The sequence below is a fragment of the Saimiri boliviensis genome, chromosome 18 (assembly GCF_048565385.1).
Source record: "Saimiri boliviensis isolate mSaiBol1 chromosome 18, mSaiBol1.pri, whole genome shotgun sequence".
Taxonomy (NCBI): domain Eukaryota; kingdom Metazoa; phylum Chordata; class Mammalia; order Primates; family Cebidae; genus Saimiri; species Saimiri boliviensis.
This window is the reverse complement of record NC_133466.1, coordinates 47,223,997-47,243,898: the sequence shown is the minus strand read 5'-3', so window position 1 is coordinate 47,243,898 and position 19,902 is coordinate 47,223,997. Positions and strand designations below refer to the sequence as shown.

Sequence of the window (19,902 nt, the reverse complement as noted above, 5' to 3'; positions counted from 1 at the left end):
CTCATGCCAGTTAGAATGGTGACCATTAAAAAATCTGGAGACAACAGATACCAGAGAGCATGTGGAGAAATAGGAACAATTTTACAGTGTTGCTAGAAGTACAAACTAGTTGAACCATTGTGGGAGGCAGTGTGGCACTTGCTCAAGGGCCTGGAAATTGTAATTCCATTTGACCCAGCAATCCCATTACTGGGTATATACCCAAAGGATTATAAATCATTCTATTATAAAGAAACATGCACACGTATGTTCACAGTGGCACTGTTTACAATGGTAAAGAACTGAAAACAGCCCAAATTTCCAGAGATGATAAACTGGACAAGGAAAATGTGACACACATACACCACGGAATATTATGCAGCCACAAAAAACGATGAGTTTGTGTCCTTTGTAGGGACATGAATCAATCTGGAAACCATCATTCTCAGCAAACTGACAGAAGAACAGAAAATCCAACACTGCATGTTCTCACTCATAGGCAGGTGATGAATAATGAGAACACATGGACACAGGGAGGGGAGCATGACACACTGGGGTCTTTTTGGGGGTGGCCAACAGGGGGACACCAGGGGTTGGGGAGGTCAGGGAGGGATTACCTGAAGAGATGTATGTGACTGGATGGAGGCAGGAAACCACATTGCCATGTGTGTACCTATGCAACAATTCTGCATGATCTGCATGTGTACCCTATAACCTGAAGTATAGCTTTTAAAAAAAGAATAAACTGATGTGATAGAGCTGAAAAGCACACTACATGAATTTTATAATGCAGCCACATGGTAATTGTGTGTGATTGCCTTATAAAAATTTTTGTAATGTGTGTGGGCACCCAAGGGTGCCCTGTAAGCAGGTATGGCCAGGCTGGGGTCCTGGGAGAGGCAAGCAGACTAAGGAGTGCTGAGGTCAGACCAGCACCATCTCATGTGCAAGACCACCTAGTAGAATAGATCAAGCAAAGGTAAGAGTCTCAGAGCTTGAAAACTGGCTTTCTGAAAGAAAAGAGGCAAGAATGGGGGAAAAGAATGAAAAGGAATGAACAAAACCTTTGAGAAATAAAGGATTATGTAAAAAGGTGAAATATACGCCTTATTAATGTACCTGAAAGAGATGACAAAAATGGAACCAAATTGGAAAACATATTTCAGAATATCATTCATCAGAATTTCCCCAACTTAGCCAGACAGAACAACATTGAATTCAGGAAATCCAGAGAACCTCATATATGCCACAAGAAGAACACCTCTAAGACACATAATCATCAGGTCCTCCGAGGTCAAAATGAAATAAAAATTGTCAAAGGCAGCTAGGGAGAAAGACAAAGTCACCTACAAAAGGAATCCCTTCAGACAAACAGTGAACCACTCAGCTGAAATCCCACAAGCCAGAAGAGATATTCAACTACTTAAAGAAAAAAATTTCAACCTGGAACTTCAAGTCCAGCAAAACTAAGTGTCATAAGTGAAGGAGAAATAAGATCATTTTCAGGCAAGCAAATGCTGAGGGAATTCATTACCAGCAGATCTACCTTACAAGAGCTCCTGAAAGTAGAATTTAATATGGAAAGAAAAGATCATCACCAGCCACTACAAAAATGCACTGAATTACACAGACCAGTGAGGCTAAAAAACCAACCACATATGCAAGTCTGTGAAGTTATCAATTAGGAGCGTGATGACAGGATCAAATCCTTACATATCATTGCTAACTTTAAATGTAAATGGGCTAAATGCTCCAATTGAAAGACATAGGGCAGCAAGATAGATAAAGAGCCAAGACTCATTTGAGTATGCTGTCTTTAAGAGACCCATCTCACATGAACTCCCACACATAGGCTCAAAATGAATGGAGAAAAATCCTTCAAGTAAATGGGAAACAGAAAAAAGCAGGTGTTGCAATCCTGGTTTCTGACAAAACAGGCTATACGAATACAGATAAAAAGAGAAGGACATGGGCCCGGCGCGGTGGCTCAAGCCTGTAATTCCAGCACTTCGGGAGGCCGAGGCGGGCGGATCATGAGGTCAAGAGTACAAGCCAATCCTGGCCAACATGGTGAAACCCCATCTCTACTAAAAATAAAAAATAAAAAAAAAAAAAAATTAACTGAGCGTGGTGACATGAGCCTGTAGTCCCAGCTACCTAGGAGGCTGAGGCAGGAGAATTGCTTGAACCCAGGACACAGAGGTTGCAGTGAGTTGAGATTGCACCACTGCACTCCAGTCTGGTGCCTGGCAACAGAGCGAGACTCTACCTCAGAAGGAAAAAAAAAAAAAAAAAGAGAAGGACATTACCAATGTGGCCCTGACCTTTAATAAATGTCATTATTGCTTGATACCAACCTGGGCTATCCTTATTGTTCAAACCAATAGGATAGATGATTTGCTGAGGTTTGGGAGCTTCTGCCCTCCAGAGCGTCCCAGATCTCCCAAAATTTGGTTCAGAGCTAAGGCTGATTTTGCTTTACAGCTCCTTTTATGAAGTTTTTCTCATTTCTGGTAAGGAAGACAAGTTGTTCTGCTTCCATGATGGTGGAGAGCAGGCACTTCGTTTCTTGAGTTTCAGCTTGCTTCTGGCAGGAAATGTGGGTGTGAATTTTTTCCTACTTCTAAGATGGTAGAGAACAGTCATCAGCCTGAGCCTTATTTCCAAGTAAGTGGCTAAATTAGAGATTTGTCTTAAAATTTTTCCTTAATGACTAAAAGTTAAGATTACCAACCACTTAGTTTTAATTTCTCCTTAACATTATGATACTCAGTAATCATATTTATTGTACATTTTTTTTATTTTCTTAACTTTTTTATTTATTTATGTTTGGGATTTTGTTGTTATTTCACTTTTCTTTCATCAATTATGACTATATCTTTCTGACTTGGTCAAATCCAAGGGAATATTCAAATTTTAGGAAGCAAGTCATCTGAATTGGCCAAAACTCTTGTAGCTGCCAAGTACGTATTTTCTAATTCGCAGAAATTTCTTCTTTTTTTTAACCTAGTTAAAAAAATTTTCTGTCACATTAGGCCATCTTTTACCAGCCAAGGCCAGACGGAAGGAGCACTGGTGACCTTCCAATCCTAAGATTCTGCCCTGTTCCCTACAGCAACCTGAGTTTGGTTCCTAAGTCTAGTTCTTTCTGGTTTGGTATTTGTTACTTTTAAAATATCAGCAGTTTTTCCCAGCTATGATGTCGTAGTAAGAGATTCAAAAGGATTTCCTTTAAGAGCTTCATAATTAAAAGCAGATTGGGGACAAGAGATCCAAGATAGCTGATCACTAGCAGCTCGGGATTGTAGCTCCCAGTGAAAGTGCAAAGAACGAGAGGACACCACACCGTCACATGAATTCTTGTTGCTCACGCACCAGGAGATTCCCAGTGGAGGAGCCCCACGGGTCGCTATCGCGACTCTTGTGACCGGCGAGGCGGTTTTGCCGGTGCCTCAGAGCGTCAGTTCTTGGTGCAGAGTCAGAAAAGCACCATCAATCTTAACACTGCTGATTTAGTCAGCGCAGTGGGTTGCTCAGATTTTGGCATTGAGAATCAGTAAGTTGGACATCCACTCAGAAACCCAATTACAAAGACGGTAAATACAAAGACCACAGATGGATAAATTTATATCGAAGGGAAGAAAACAGCCAAAAAAGGCTGAGAATACCCAAGATCAGAACGCCTCTCCCTCAGCAGGGGATCCCAGTTCCTCATCAGCAACGGAACAAGGCTTGATGGAGAACGAGTGTGTTCCAATTACAGAAGCAGGCTTCAAAATGTGGATAATGAGAAACTTCTGTGAATTAAAAGAACTTGTTCTAACTCAATCTAAAGAAACAAAGAACTTTAAAAAAAGGTTTGATGAAATCTTAACAAGAATACACAATTTAGAGAGGAATATAAGTGAATTGATGGAGCTGAAAAACACAATATGAGAACTACGTGAAGTATGCACAAGTTTTAACAGCCGAATTGATCAAGCAGAAGAAAGGATATCAGAGGTCGAAGACCAACTCAATGAAATAAAACAAGAAGACAAGATTAGAGTAAAAAGGATAAAGTCGAACGAGCAAAGTCTTCAAGAATTATGCGACTATGTGAAAAGACCTAATCTACGCTTGATAGGTGTACCTGAATGTGACGAAGAGAATGAATCCAAGCTGGAAAATATGCTTCAGGATATTATTCAGGAAAATTTTTCCAACCTAGTAAGGCAGGATAATATTCAACTCCAGGTAATACAGAGAACACCACAAAGATATTCCTCAAGAAGAGCAACTCCAAGGCACATAGTCATCAGATTCACCAGGGTTGAAATGAAGGAGAAAATACTAAGGGCAGCCAGAGAGAAAGGTCAGGTTACCCACAAAGGGAAGCCTATCAGACTTACAGCAGATCTCTCAGCAGAAACCCTATAAGCCGGAAGAGAGTGGGGACCAATATTCAACATCCTTAAAGAAAAGAACTTTCAACCAAGAATTTCACATCCAGCCAACCTAAGCTTCATAAGTGAAGGGAAAATAAAGTTTTTTCTGAATAAACAAGGCACTCAGAGATTTCATCACCACTAGACCTGCTTTACAAGAGCTTCTGAAAGAACCACTACACATAGAAAGGAACAAACAGTATCAGCCTTTCTAAAAAACACTAAAAAGAGCATCAATAAAATGAAGAATTTACATCAACTAATGGGCAAAATAGCCAGCTAATATTAAATGACAGTATTAAACTCACATATGTCATTATTAATTCTAAATTTAAATCGACTAAATCCCCCAATCCAGACAGCCAATTTGAATAGAAAACTAAAACCCATCAGTATGCTGCATCCAGACCCATCTCACATTCAAGGATACACAAAGACTCAAAACAAGGGATGGAGAAAGATTTACCAACCAAACAGAGAGCAAAAATAAATAAATAAAAAGCAGAAGTTAAAATTTTTGCCTCTGACAAAATAGTCGTTAAAGCAACAAAGATCAAAAGAAGCAAAGAAGGACATTATACAATGATAAAAGGATCAATGCAACAACAAGAAGAGCTAAAGATCCTAAATATATACGCACCCAATACAGGAATACCCAGACATACAAGACTAATAAAGAGACTTAGACTCCCACACAATAATAGTGGGAGACTTCAACATTATTATTAGACACATCAATGAGACAGAAAATTAACAACGATATCCAGGACTTGAACTCAGATCTGGAACACGTAAGCATAATTAACATTTATAGAACTCTTCACTTTAAATACACAAAATATACACTCTTATCAGTACCACATCATATCAACTTACAAGTTTAAACGAAATGTTGGTTGGCTCCTTGTTTGTTATTCTGTTCCCTCATTTTCTTTTATGTCTCCATTATAGGACAATTGTAGGCATACCCATATTTAGATTGCATTCTAGCCTGGGCAATAAAGCAATACCCCCATCCTCTCTCCCTCTTCCTCTATCTCTTTCTTCCTCTTCTTTATGCTTTTTCTTAAAAAAAAAAAAAAAAATTACACAAAGTAGCTGGGCGCGGTGGCTCAAGCCTTTAACCCCAGCACTTTGGGAGGCTGAGGCGGGTGGATCACGAGAAAAAAAAAAAAAAAAAGCAGATTTCTTATTCTTATTATTATTATGCTTTAAATTCTGTGGTACATGTGCATGTTTGTTACATAGGTATACACATACCGTGGGGGCTTCTTGCACCCATCAACCCATGATCTAACTTAGGTATTTCTCCTAATGCTATTCCTCCACTAGGCCCAACCGCAACAGGCCCCGGTGTGTGATATTTTCCTCCCTGTGTCTATGTACTCTCACTGTTCAACTCCCACTTATGAGTGAGAACATGTGGTGTCTTGTTTTCTGTTCTTGTGTCAGTTTGCTGAGAATGATGGTTTCTAGCTTCATCCATGTCCCTGAGAAGGACATAAACTCATCCTTTTTCATGACTCTATAGTATTTCATGGTGTATATGTGCCACATTTTCTTTATCCAGTTTATTATGGATGGACATTTGGGTTGGTTCCAAGTTTTTGCTGTTGTGAACAGTGCCACAGTAAACATACATGTGCATATGTCTTTGTGGTAGAATGATTTATAATCCTGTGGTTATATACCCAGTAATGGGATTGCTGGGTCCAATGGCATTTCTATTTCTAGATTGTTGAGGAATCACCACACTGTCTTCCACAATGGTTGAACTAATTTACACTCCCACCAACAGTGTAAATGAGTTCCTATATCTCTACATCCTCTCCAGCATCTGTTGTTTTCTGACGTTTAAAATTACTGTTTTTTTGAAATGACAAGTGATGATGAACTTTTCATTATATGTTTGTTGGCTTCATAAATGTCTTCTTTAGAGGAGTGTCTGTTTATATTCTTTGCCTACTTTTTGATGGAGTTGGTTTTTTTCTGGCAAACTTAAGTTCTTTATAGATTCTGCATATTAGTCCTTTGTCAGATGGATAGATTGCAAAAATTTTCTCCCACTCTGTGGGTTGCCCATTCACTTCGATGATAGTTGTGTTTTGTTTCATTTTAGTTTTCTGTGAAGAAGCTTTTTAGTTTATTTAGATCTCATTTGTCAATTTTGACATTTGTTGCCATTGCTTTTGGTGTTTTAGTCATGAAGTCTTTGCCTATGCCTATGTTCTGAATGGTATTGCCCAGGTTTTTTTCTAGGGTTTTTATCATTTTAGGTCTTCACTTTTAGTCTTTTATCCATCTTGTGTTAATTTTTGTATAAGGTGTAATTAAGGGATCCAGTGTCAGTTTTCTGCATATGGCTACCCAGTTTTCCCAACACCTTTTATTGAATAGGTAATCCATTCCCGATTGTTTTTTTGGTCTAGTTTGTCGAAGTTCAGATGGTTGTAGATGTGTGGCATTATTTTTGAGGGCTCTGTCCCATTCCATTGCTCTATATATCTGTGTTGGTTCCAGTACCATGCTGTTTTGGTTACTGTAGTTTGGTAGTATAGTTTGAAGTCAGGTAGCATGATGTCTCCAGTGATGTCCTGTTTGCTTTGCTATGCGGGCTCTTTTTTCATCCCATATGAAATTAAAGGCAGTTTTTGGCAATTCTGTAAAGAAAGTCACTGGTAGCTTGATGGGAATAGCATTGAATCTATGAATTAGTTTGAACCATGGGGCTATTTTTATAATGCTGATTTTTTTGTATCCATGAGCATGGATTTTTAAAATGTGTTTGTGACCTCTCTTATTTCTTTGAGCAATGGTTTGTAGTTCTCCTTTAAGAAGAACTTTGAGTATGGACCCAGAAAGGACAAGGCAGCGGTCTTGGTTCTCCGTGAGTCCATGCTTAACGTTGAACTTATATCCCTTTAAATACCAGCTGTTTCTCCAATTTAAGTTCATAGTAGTTGTAACTGATGGGTTGCCATAGGTTGTAGCTTGACTTATACCATGGAATTCATTCAAATTGCATATATAAACAGTTTCAGTATTGGCTGATTTAGAATGACAGTCTGACAAAATGTTTTCTTGGTATTCAATTAAGTTTTCTTCTACTTGGGTAGGAGTTTTAAAAACAAGTAAGTCTTTTCATTAAAATTCCAGGAAATCTTACACAGTCCTTAAACTATTTGGGATTATTTGACAAATGATGTGATTCTAAAGTTTCCAGAAATCAGTATTCAAGAGCTCTTTTTCATGGTCTTTCCATTATTTCAGGAACCTTCTAAAAGACACCATATTCTAGGACATTTTGTGCTTGTGAAGTTTTCAGAAACTGCATCAGTATTAAGCAGTTAAATGTGGAAATGATGTTAAATAGTTATAGTTACATGATTGACAAGAAAATTTGTTCATTTCTGTGGTCTACAGTTTATCATGGAAACAATATAATTGATAGCATATATTTTGACGTATTACAATTTTAGGAATTTCATACAATTTTCAAACGTATATGGACATTGATTAAAATATAATCTGAAAAAGGTAAAATATTTCTTATTTTGACAGTGCTCCTTATGTAAAAATATGTCAAGTAATTCCATATATTTCTCTTTTGGATTTTTCAGTGCCCTCTTTTGCATTCCAAATTAAGAAGTCAAAAAGACTTAATTTTGAAAATAAAATTGGATTTGGGGAAGTGTATCAAATATATTAATATTGATATAAATATACTAAAGGCCTAAAACACTTGATATAAAATGGAATGCCAGGTCACAGTAAGTCATTCATTTAACCAAAATGGTAACTCAAAAAATGTTTAAAGGCAAAAGCCTTTACTCATTGATAGAAGACTCAGTTTTTCAAGCAATGTGTGTCTTTCCCTTCTTTTTCCTGTAATTTGTTTGAGGAGAGACAGAAATATTTTTTATTCTTTAATATTATGTTAAAATCATATTCAAGAAAGAAAGCCAAATTTCTCTCTTGCATTAGTGTACTGTTAATGTCAACTCAAATTTTTAATAAAACCTTAAAGATGAATTCATCCAGTCTTCATCAGTTTGACTATAAGTTGAAATTCTTATAAGCTTTTGATAACCTTTTACAAATTTGTATTAAACAAAATTAGTGCTCTAAGAAAACCCTGTTGTGTTTTTATTCCAATGTTCAATTTATGGAAAAACTGAACAATACTCCTTTAAATTTAGCCAGTGTGTTCACACGGTGTTTCTTTTACAAGATGACTAGTTCACAAACCTTCCACAACTTGCTCAAACCTTTAGCTTCATTCTATTTAAGTCAAAACACTTTTTAACCTTCAGTACTAAGCAAAATTTACATTCTAATGTCTTATAATGTTTTACTGAAAGCACATTTCATTTTTTCCACAAAGCTTCCATGTAAAAGTTTTTCATTAGTTTCAATTACATGTTACTATGTTAGCTCTTAGCGATTTTTTTTTTTTTTTTTTTTTTTTTTTTTTTTTTTTTGTGAAACACCTGGCAGGTAAGTGATTTTAATTTTGTACTAAGTATGAAGCCTAGGACACCAGACACAAGTGCATGTAAAGTCTGACTTTTTCAAGCATAGCCAGGGAGCACGGCTAACTCCACATGTTCCCAGACCTTACCTAGAATCTAGTGACTCCAAAGCAGGTAAGTTGAGCAAATTTTAAAAGTCGAAAAAAGCAGTGTATTACTTTAAAGCATTTTACAAACCTAATATCTGACCTGCCTAATTTAGAGCTAATGTCTTTATTTTACCAATAAACTTTAAACCTGTCTTTATTTCTCAAATATTACTAAAGTCATGCGAAGTAAAAGGTAGTAGAGTTCTTATTCTTCTGAAAGAATTAGTTTGATTTAAACATTTATTATTTTAAAGCCAATTAAAGTCCTTTTTTATTTATAAACATCACCCACAACACAGAAAAATACACAGAATAGATCCAGTAGTCGTAAGATTTTTCATTTGCCAGTATTTGGTTTTCTTTTTTCCTTTTTTTTTTTTTTTACATTGAACTGATGATATTCATATACATAGATTGCCATCAAATGTTTCAATTTAACAGTAGATTATAGAACACACTTTAACAGTATTCTAATTTGAAGAAAATATATATTTAGGTAAGGATTCATAGCATTTATCTTTTATAACACTATTAATTTAGCATTTGTGTACTGTAACATTTCTATATATAATATTTTATGTATGTTACTCATATTTGTAAAGATTACACATATCTCAGAGGTGAAGACTGTAAATATTAAATGTATTCATTCTCCTATCTTCTGAAGCACTTAAGTCAGAGGAACTAAATTATTCATTCTAATTTGACAACTCACTATCTTGTAACATATTATAATGCTTCGAAGAGCTCAGTAAAACAAATCTCTAGTTACCTTGAAATTGTTTGTTTTTAATACTTCATTAGGAAATAAATTCCAGTTCAAATTTTTTAAATTATGTCCCTTGTTCTTCCATGTCTTTCCAACATAGGATTAGAAAGACTTTCTTTATAAGATTAGACTCAGGGAATTAGTACCCAATGTTGAAATTGGCTCTCAGGAAAGCTTCCAGAGAGGAAGTCTTCTAGTTGGGGACTGATAATCCTCATTTTTATTACTGTACACTGTTACTTCCCTGAAAGTAAGGGAGAATCCTTGGGGATTGTGATCTATCTCTCTTCACTTTTCCTGATTTCCCTTCCCATGGTCAGGAATTTTTATTTATTTATTTATTTATTTATTTATTTTGTAATTAAGTTCTGAAGTGCATGTGCAGATCTTGCAGGATTGATGCATAGGTAAACACATGTCATGGTGGTTTGCTGCCTGCATCCCCCCATCACCTACATGAGGCACTTCTCCCAATGTTCTTGTGCTGTGTTTTTCAGCTCCGTGAAGTCATTTATGTTCTTCTCTAAGCTGATTATTCTAGTTAGCATTTCATCTAACCTTTTTTCAAGGTTTTTAGCTTCTTTGCATTAGGTTAGAACATGTTCCTTTATCTCAGAGAAGTTTGTTATTACACATCTTCTGAAGCCTGCTTCTGTCAATTCATCAAATTCATTCTCCATCCAGTTTTGTTCCCTTGCTGGTTAGGAGTTGTGATCCCTTGGAGGAGGAGAGTCATTCTGGTCTGTGGTGATTTCATTTTTTGTGTTTTTTTCTTCCATACTTTTTGGATTTTTCTACATTTGGTCTTTGAAGTTTGTGACTTTTGGATGGGATCTCTGAGTGGACATGCCTTCTGTTGATGTTGAAGCTACTTCTTTCTCTTTTTTTTTTTTTTTTTTTCAGTTTTTCTTCCAACAGGCCTCTCTGCTATAGAACTACTGGCGGTCCACTGGAGAGTGTGTTTGCCTGGGAATCCCCTGTGGTGCTGCAGAACAGCAAAGATTGCTGCCTGTTCTTTCCTCTTGTAGCTTCATCCCAGAAGGGTACCCACCAGATATCAGCCAGAGCTCTCCTCTATGAGGTATCTTTTTGGATATATGGGGGTCAGTGAGTCACTTGAGGAGTCAGTCTCTCCCTTATCTGAGCTCAAGTGTTGGGCTGGGAGCTTCATTGCTCCGTTGAAAGCTGCTGGGCAGGGACGTTTAAGTCTGCTGCAGCAGAACTCACAGTTATCCCTTTCCCAGGTGCTCTGTTCCTGGAAGGTGATGTTTTATTTGTAAGTCTCTGATGTGCTGCTGCCTTTTTGTGTCAGAGGTGTCCTGCTCAGCAAGGAGGGAGCCTAGTCGCAATCTGCCTGTAGAGGCACTGCTGAGCTGCTGTGGGCTCAGTCCAGATGCTGTGTAAACTTTGCTTTTGTTTACACAGGTAAGGTTAGAACTGCCTCGGCATCGGCGGATGCCCTTTCCCCCACTGAGCTCCATCATCCCGGGTTGAGCTCAAACTGTTCTGCTGACTGCAAAACTGTCATGCCAGTGGGCTTCAGTTGGCTGGTCTTTGTTGTGGGACACCTGCCACTCAAGGTCACTTGGCTCCCTGCCTTCAGCTCCCCTTTTTTCTGGGGAGTGGGAGGCTCTGTCTTGCAGGCGTTCCAGGTGCCAGCCAAAACGGCCACTGAGATTTGTGCTGAAAACTCATGTCACTGGCTGAAGTGGCCTCTCAGATTTGTGCTGGTCAGCCACAGCGCTTGTTGGCCCAGCTAAAATCTCCTGGTGTGGGATATAAAGACCATGGGAGAAGTGCAGTATCTGAACTGAAGTGCAGGAGTGGCTTTAGAAGTTCCCCAATGGCCTCTGTTGGGTAGGAGGGACATCCTCCAGCCAGTTGCACTTCCCAGGTGAGTCAGTGCTCCACCCTGCCTCAGTTTGCCCCCCTTAGGCTATGCCCACTGTGCAAGCAGTTCCATTGAGGTGAAACTGGTACCTGCGTTGGAAATGCCGAGGTCACTTGCTTTCTGCATTGTTCTCACTGGGAACTGTGCTCCAGAGCAGTTCCTATTCTGCCATCTTGGCAGAAGTATGGAAGCTTCTAAAGAAGCTTTAAGTGCTAGTAAATATAGATTAAATGAATGAATGATAGATAAGCAAAAGAATTCGAGAAAGAAGGTAGAAGGAAAAAGGAAGAAGAGACAGAAGAAAATGGAGGAGACCAGTGTGGGGGGGGGTGAGGAGAAGAGAGAGAACTAATGGCTGTCATAATTTTATTTTAAAAACATTATCTACAATAATTAATATCACCCAATAGAAAAGTGTTATTTAAGGGGAACACTCAACCCATCAGCAATGAAAAGCAGCTAGTTCACTGAAATTGATATTCCATATCATCATCTAAGTCAAATATATTTTATTAATAATATTTGATTGATGAGAGAAGTAGCTTTTCTGTTTCTATTTTGGAGAGATAATCAAAACAAATTCCAGTGATTACTATCCTTTCAAGCCATGTCCTCATATGTTTTAATTTTAGTGGGATAAGGGAAAAATGACTGTGGATAGTGACATTCCTCATTACTGTGACAACAGTCTCTCAAAGTTCTCACAGCACAATAATATAGTTTTACAGACCCATTTATCAAATACTTTCACCCGAAATTGAGAAAATATTTAAGGAGAATGAAACCAACTGGTGATTCTATTCTCATCATTTTTTAAGAATTTTTTTTAAATTTTACTTTAAGTGCGTAGTATATCTGACATTTCTCCCCAAGTTATCCTTCCGCACCCTCCACTCCCTGGCCACCCTCCACTGTCCCTCTCCTAACCCCCCCAACTGCCCCCAGTGTGTGACGCTTTTCTCCCTGAGTTCACGTGTTCTCATTGTTCCACACCCACCTATGAGTGAGAACATGTGGTGTTTGGCTTTCTGTTCTTGTGTCAGTTTCCTGAGAATGATGGTTTCCAGATTCATCCAAGTTCCTGTGAAGGACACGAACTCATCGTTTTTTATGGCTGCTTACTATTCCATGGTGTATATGTACCACATTTTCTTTGTCCAGTCTATCATTGATGGGCATTTGGGTTGGTTCCAGGTCTTTGCTATTGTACACAGAACTGCAATGAACATATGTGTGCATGTGTCTTTATAGTAGAACAATTTATAGTTCTTTAGGTATATACCCAATAATGGGATTGCTGGGTAAAATGGAATTTCTATTTCTAGATCCTTGAGAAATCGCCAGACTGCCTTCAACAATGGTTGAACTAATTTACACTCCCCCAACTGTGTAAGAGTGTTCCTATTTGTCCACATTCTCTCCAGTATCTGTTGTCTCTAGATTTTTTTGATGATCATCATTCTAAATGGCATGAGATGATATCTCAATGTGGTTTTAGTTTGCATTTCTGAAATGACCACTGATGATGAGCATTTTTTCATGTTTCTTGGCCTCATATATGTCTTCTTTTGAAAAGTGTCTTCTCATATCCTTTTCCCACTTTTACATGGGGTTGTTTGTTTTTTTTCTTGTACATCTATTTTAGTTCCTGGTAGATTCTGGATATTAGCCCTTTGTCAGATGGGTAGATCACAAACATTTTTTCCCATTCTCTTGGTTGCTGATTCACTCTAATGGTGATCCTTTTGCTGTACAGAAGCTGTGGAGGTTAATTAGATCACATCTGTCTATCTTGGCTTTTATTGCTATTGCTTTTGGTGTTTTAGTTAGGAAGTCCATGCCTATGCCTATGTCCTGTATGGTTTTGCCTACATTTTCTTCTAGAGTTTTTATGGTGTTAGGTTTTATGTTTAAATATTTGATCCATCTGGAGTTAATTTCAGTGTAAGGTGACAGGTAGGGGTCCAGTTTCTGCTTTCCGCATATTGCTAGCGAGTTTTCCGGACACACTTTACGAAACATGGAGTCCTTTCCTCATTGGTTGTTTTGCCAGGTTTGTCAAAGATCAGATGGTTGTAGATGTGTGGTGTTTTTTCTGGGGTCTCTATTTTGTTCCATTGGTCTATGTCTCTGTTTTGGTACCAGTACCATGCTGTTTTGATACCAGTACCATGCTGTTTTGATTACTATAGCCTTGTAGTATAGTTTGAAGTCTGGCAATGTGATGTCCCTGGCTTTGTTCTTTCTGCTTAGAATTGTCTTGGCTATGTGCGATCTCTTGTGATTCTATATGAAGTAGAAAGTGTGTGTTTTTTTTTCAGTTCTGTGAAGAAGTTCATTGGTAGCTTGATGGGGATAGCATGGAATCTATAATTACTTTGGGCAGTATGGCCATTTTCATGATACTGATTCTTCCTAACCCTGAGCATGGAATATTTCTCCATCTGGTTGTGTCCTCTGTTATTTTGTTGAGCAGTGGTTTGTAGGTCTCCTTGAAGAGGTCCTTTACATCCTTTTTTAGTTGTATTCCTTGGTATTTTATTCTCTTTGTAGCAGTTGTGAATGGGAGTTTACTCTTAATTTGGCTCTCTGTTTGTCTGTTGGTATATAGGAATGCCTGTGACTTCTACACAATTATTTTGTATCCTGAGACTTTGCTGAAGTTGCTTATCAGTTTCAGAAGATTTTGGACTGAGACCATGGTCTTCTAAATATACAATCATGTCATCTGCAAATAGAGACACTATGACTTCCTTATTTCATAATCGATTACCCTGTATTTCTATTTCTTGGCTGATTGCTCTGGCTAGAATATCCAATAATATGTTGAATAGGAGTGGTGAGAGAGGGCTTCCTTGTCCAGTGCCTGATTTCAAAGGAATTCTTCCAGCTTTTGCCCGTTCAGTATGATATTGAACTGAACAAGCTGTAGGCTTGTCATACATAGCTTTTATCATTTTATGCTAAATTCCACCAGTAACTAGTTTATTGAGAGTTTTTACCATGAAGCCCTGTTGAATTTTATCAAAGACCTTCTCTGCATCTATTGAGATAATCATGTGGTTTTGGACTTTGGTTCCTTTATGTGATGGACTACATTTATGGATTTGCATATGTTCAACCAGCCTTGCATTCCTGGGGTGAAGCCTACTTGTTCGTGACAGATAAGCTTCTGGATGTGCTGTTGCAGTCAGTTTGCCAGTATTTTATTGAAGATTTTTTCATCGATATTCATCATGGAGATTGGGCTGAAGTTTTCTTTTTTAGTTGAGTCTCTGCCCGGTTTTGGTATCAGGATGATGTTGGTCTCACAAAATGAGTTAGGGAGGATTCTCTCTCTTCGTATGGATTGATAGTTTCAGAAGGAATGAAACCAGCTTCTTTTTGTATTTCTGGTAGAATTCATCTGTGAACCCTCTGGACCTGGACTTTGTTTGGTTGGTAGGCTATTGATTCCTGCCTCTACTTCAGCCCTTGTTATTGATCTACTCAGGGTTTCAACTTCCTCCTGGTTTCGTCTTGGTAGAGTACAAATGTCGAGGAATTTATTCATTTCATCCAGGTTTACTGGTTTATATGCATAAAGTTATTTGTAGTAATCTCTGATTGTAGTTTGTATTTCTGTGGAGTCAGTGATGATATCCCCTTTATCGTTTTCTATTGCATCTATTTCATTCTTCTCCCTTTTCTTTTTTATTAATCTGGCTAGGGCTCTGTCTATTTTGTTGATCTCTTCAAAAAATCTGCTCCTGGACTTATTGATTTTATGAAGGGCTTTTTGTGTCTCTGTCTCCTTCAGTTCTGTTCTGATCTTAGTTAATTCTTGTCTTCTGCTAGCTTTTGAGATTTTTTTGACCTTTCTCTTCTAGCTCTTTCAATTTTTACAATAGAGTGTCAATTTTAGATCTTTCCTTGCTTCTCTAGTTGGCATTTATTACTATAAATTGCCTTCTCGACACTGCTTTAAAAGTGTCCCGGAGATTCTGGCACGTTGTGTCTTTGTTCTCATTTGTTTCAAAGAACATCTTTCTTTCTGCCTTCATTTCATTGTTTATCCAGTCGACATTCAGGAGCCAGTTGTTCTATTTTCATGAAGTTCTGCAGTTCTGAGTTAGTTTCTTAATTCTGAGTTCTAATTTGATTGCATATGGTCTGAGAGACGTTTATGATTTCATTTGTTTTGCATTTACTTAGGAGTGATTTATTTTAAATTATGTGGTCAGTTTTAGAGTAGGTGCTGTGTGGTGCTGATCAGAATGTATATTCTATGGATTTGGGTTGGATATTTCTGTAGATGTCTATTAGGTCTGCTTGGTCCAGATCTGAGTTCATGTCCTGGACCTCCTTCTTAATTTTCTGTCTCAATGATATGTCTAACAGTGACAATGGAGTGTTAAAGTATCCCATTATTATTATGTGGGAGTCTAAGTCTCTTTGTAAGTCATTAAGGACTTGCATTATGTTCCTCGGTGCTACCCTGGTGCTCCTGTATTGAGTGCATAAATATTTAGGATCGTTAGCTCTTCTTGTTGCATTGATCCTTTTACCTTTATGTAATGCCCTTCTTTGTGTCTTTTGATCTTTGTTGTTTTAAAGTCCATTTTATCAGAGACTAGGATTGCAGCTCCTGCTTTTTATTTGCTCTCAATTTGCTTGACACGTCTTTCTGCATCCCTTTATTTTTAGCCTACATGTGTCCTTGCACAAGTGATGGGTTTCCTGAATACAGCACACTGATGGGTTTTGACATTTTATGCAATCAGATGGTCTATGTCTTTTAATTGGGTCATTTAGTCCACTTACATTTAAGGATAATTTTGTTATGTGTGAAATGGATACTGCCATTTTGACGCTATCAGGCTGTTTTGTCCTTTAGTTGACACATTGTCTTCATTGTGTCGATGGTCTTTACCATTTGGTCCATTTTTGGAGTGGCTGTTACTGATTGTTCCTTTCCTTGATTAGTGCTCCTTTCAGGAGCTCTCGTAAGGCAGGCCTGGTGGTGAGAAAATCTCTCAGTAATTGCTTGTCCATAAAGGATTTTCTTTCTCCTTCGAATGTGAAGCTTAATTTGGTTGGATATTAAATTCTAGGTTGACAGTTCTTTTCTCTAAGGATGTTGAATATTGGCCCCCACTCTCTTCTGGCTTGTAGGTTTTGTGTGGAGAGATCCACTGTGAGTCTGGTGGGCTTCCCTTTGAGGGTAACCCGACTTTCTCTTTTGCTGCCCTCAGCATTTTTTCCTTCATTTCGACCCTGGTGAATCTGACGATTATGTGTCTTGGGGTTGCTCTTCTTGAGGTATATCTTTGTGGTGTTCTCCATACTTCCTGGACTTGAATAGTGGCCTGCCTTGCTGGGTTGGGGAAGTTCTCCTGGATAATAACCTGAAGAGTGTTTTCCAGCTTGCATTCATTCTTTCTGTACACTGAGGTGTGCCTATCAAATGTAGATTGGGTCTTTTCACATAATCTCGTATTTCCTGGAGGCTTTGTTCATTTCTTTTCACTCTTTCCTCTCTATTCTTGCCTTCTTATTTTACTTCATTGCATTGATTTTCAATCTCTGATGCTTTTTCTTCTGCTTGGTCAGTTCTGCCTTTGAAACTTGTGTATGCTTCATGAAGTAGTTGTGGTGTGTTTTTCAGCTCCATCAAGTCGTTTCTATTCTTCTCTAATCTATTTATTCTAATCAGTATATCATCTAACCTTTTTTCTAGGTTCTTAGTTTCTTTACATTGGGTTAGCACGTGTTCTTTTAGCTCTGAGAAGTTTGTTATTACCCACCTTCTGAAGCCGATTTCTGTCAGTTCATCAGATTCATTCTCCATCTATCTTTGATCCTTAGCTGGTGAGGAGTTATGATCCCTTGGATGAGAAGAAGTCTTCTGGTTTTTGGTGTTTTCTTCCTTTTTGCGCTGGTTTCTTCCCATCTTAGTGGCTTTATCTACCTGTGGTCTTTGTACTTGGTGACTTTCAGGTGGGGTCTCTAAATGGATGCCCTTTTTATTGATGTTGAAGCTATTTCTTTCCACTTAGTTTTCCTACTAACAGTCAGGCCCCTCTGCTGCAGGATCACTGGAGGTGCTGTCAAGATCCCACTCACCTGGAGATCACCCATGGGGCTGCAGAACAGCAAGGGTTGCTGCCAGTTTCTGCCTCCGCTATCCTCATACCAGAATGGTATCCACCAGATGTTGGCCTGAGCTTTCCTTTATGAGGTGTCTTTTTGTGTATATGGGGCTCAGAGAATTGCTTGAGGAGACATTCTGTCCCTTATAAGAGCTCAAGTGCTGTGCTGGGAGTTCTGTTGTTTTGTACAGAGCTGCTGAGCTGGTACCTTTAACTCTGCTGCAGTTGAACTCATAACCTGCTGTTTTCCCAGGTACTCTGTCCTAGGAAGGTCAGCCTTATTTATAAGTTCCTGCCATGCTGCTGCCTTTTTTCTTAGATGCCCTGCCTGGCACAAAGTAGTCTGCATTGGTAGTGGCAGACTGCCTTGGTATTGGGGGATGCCCTTCCCCCCACGAAGTTGGGCCATCCCAGTTCCAGCTGCGCTTTTTGTGAAACTCTTAATCCAGAGTGTTTCAGATTTCTTGTCTCGTGGGTGTGGTACCCATCAAGCCAGATCACATCACCTGGTTTCCTGTCTCAGCCCCCTCCCTTTCAGTTGAATGGACAGCTCTGTCTCCCAGGCATTCCAGGCACCAGTTGAAATGGCCACCCAAACTTTTGTGAGTTTTTTTGTCCTGATGCATCCCTGACTGAAACTGCTGAAATGAAAACTCATGGCACTTTTATGCTCAGGAATCTCCTTGTCTGTTGGCAGTGAAAACTTCTTTGGAAATGTAGTGAGCACTCACTCTCTGCACTTTTTTTGCTGGTAACTACATTCCGAAGATGTTCCTATTCAGGCATCTTGGATCTTCCTTAATCTTATGATTTCTAAGAAAAACTCTATAAGTCCTATCTTATTTATTATTAATATTTTGAATTAAAGGTTTCTTTTGTATGATGTGTTTACACCACAGACGTAACGGTGATTTTCTGGAGGATCACTTGAACTAGCATCAGACAACATAGGGAAAATTCTTCACAATATACTATATACATCTGTGTGTATTACACACATGTACAGGTAAATACACACACACACACATATATATACACACCTATATACATACACACACACACAACACACACACACACACACACACACGTTTATTTTGAAACAGAGTCTGACACAGTCTGTCACCCAGGTTGGAGTGCAATGGCATGATCTCAGCTCACAGCAACCTCCACCTACTGGTTCACATAATTCTCCTACCTAAACCTTTTGAGTAGCTGGGATTACAGGTGCACACCACCATTCCTGGTTAATTTTTTTATTTTTAGTAGAGACGAAGTTTCCCTATGCTGGCCACACTGGTCTCGAACTTCTGACCTCGTGATCCATGCACCTCAGCAGCTAGGATTATAGGTGTGAGCCACTGCGCCCAGCCACATGTAGAAGTGCAGTGCTACATAGAACACTGAACATTACATGCTGCTGGGATTACAGGTGTGAGCCACAGTATCCAGCTGCATATATTTTTTTATTTCTCTTTTTAAGAATCCTGATCTTAAATGAGTTCACAGTTGGATGTAGAAGTGCAATGCTTAGATGCAGATGTGTACATATAGGATACAAAACTTAGATTTAAGTTATGAATAAATGTAATTCTTATAACTGACTATAACAGTATTAGAAAAGTCATATATTGATAAAACCTTCTTCAGAAAAAGGAACTTGAAAACTTAGAGGAACTGCTTCTGTCCAAAATATATGCATAGCTAAGGCTCTTACAATGGTGTGGTTTATAGGATAGATATCAGAGTGTAAATCCAATTTTTAAAACGTAGTCAAATGTATTAATCTTATATTTTATGCCTATGATTATTTTGTTATTCAGAGAAAGGCTTTTCCAATTCCAAAATTCTTTAAAATCCTCTAGTGATTTATTTTTCGTGGTGTTTAAATCAATATTGAAACTTTCTGGAATTTACACTCTATTAGGTTTGAAGTTTTGTTCAACTTTTTTTCAGTTACATATTCACCATGGGAATTCTTTCATTATACAAATATACATCTTATGCTTTAAATTCAGAGGAAATTATGATATGTTATTCTATTGTGTGCTAACTAAAATGTTGCTTTGTTGACTTAGAATTCTCTT

The 19,902-nt window shown here is 38.2% G+C and overlaps 1 long non-coding RNA gene across 2 annotated transcripts in view; it reads left to right on the top strand.

Annotated features, from left to right (window-relative positions):
- The window catches only part of LOC141581980 (uncharacterized), a 1,111,619-nt gene that overhangs the window by 400,063 nt on the left and 691,654 nt on the right, over positions 1-19,902 (top strand). The gene's annotated exons all lie outside the window — the stretch shown is intronic.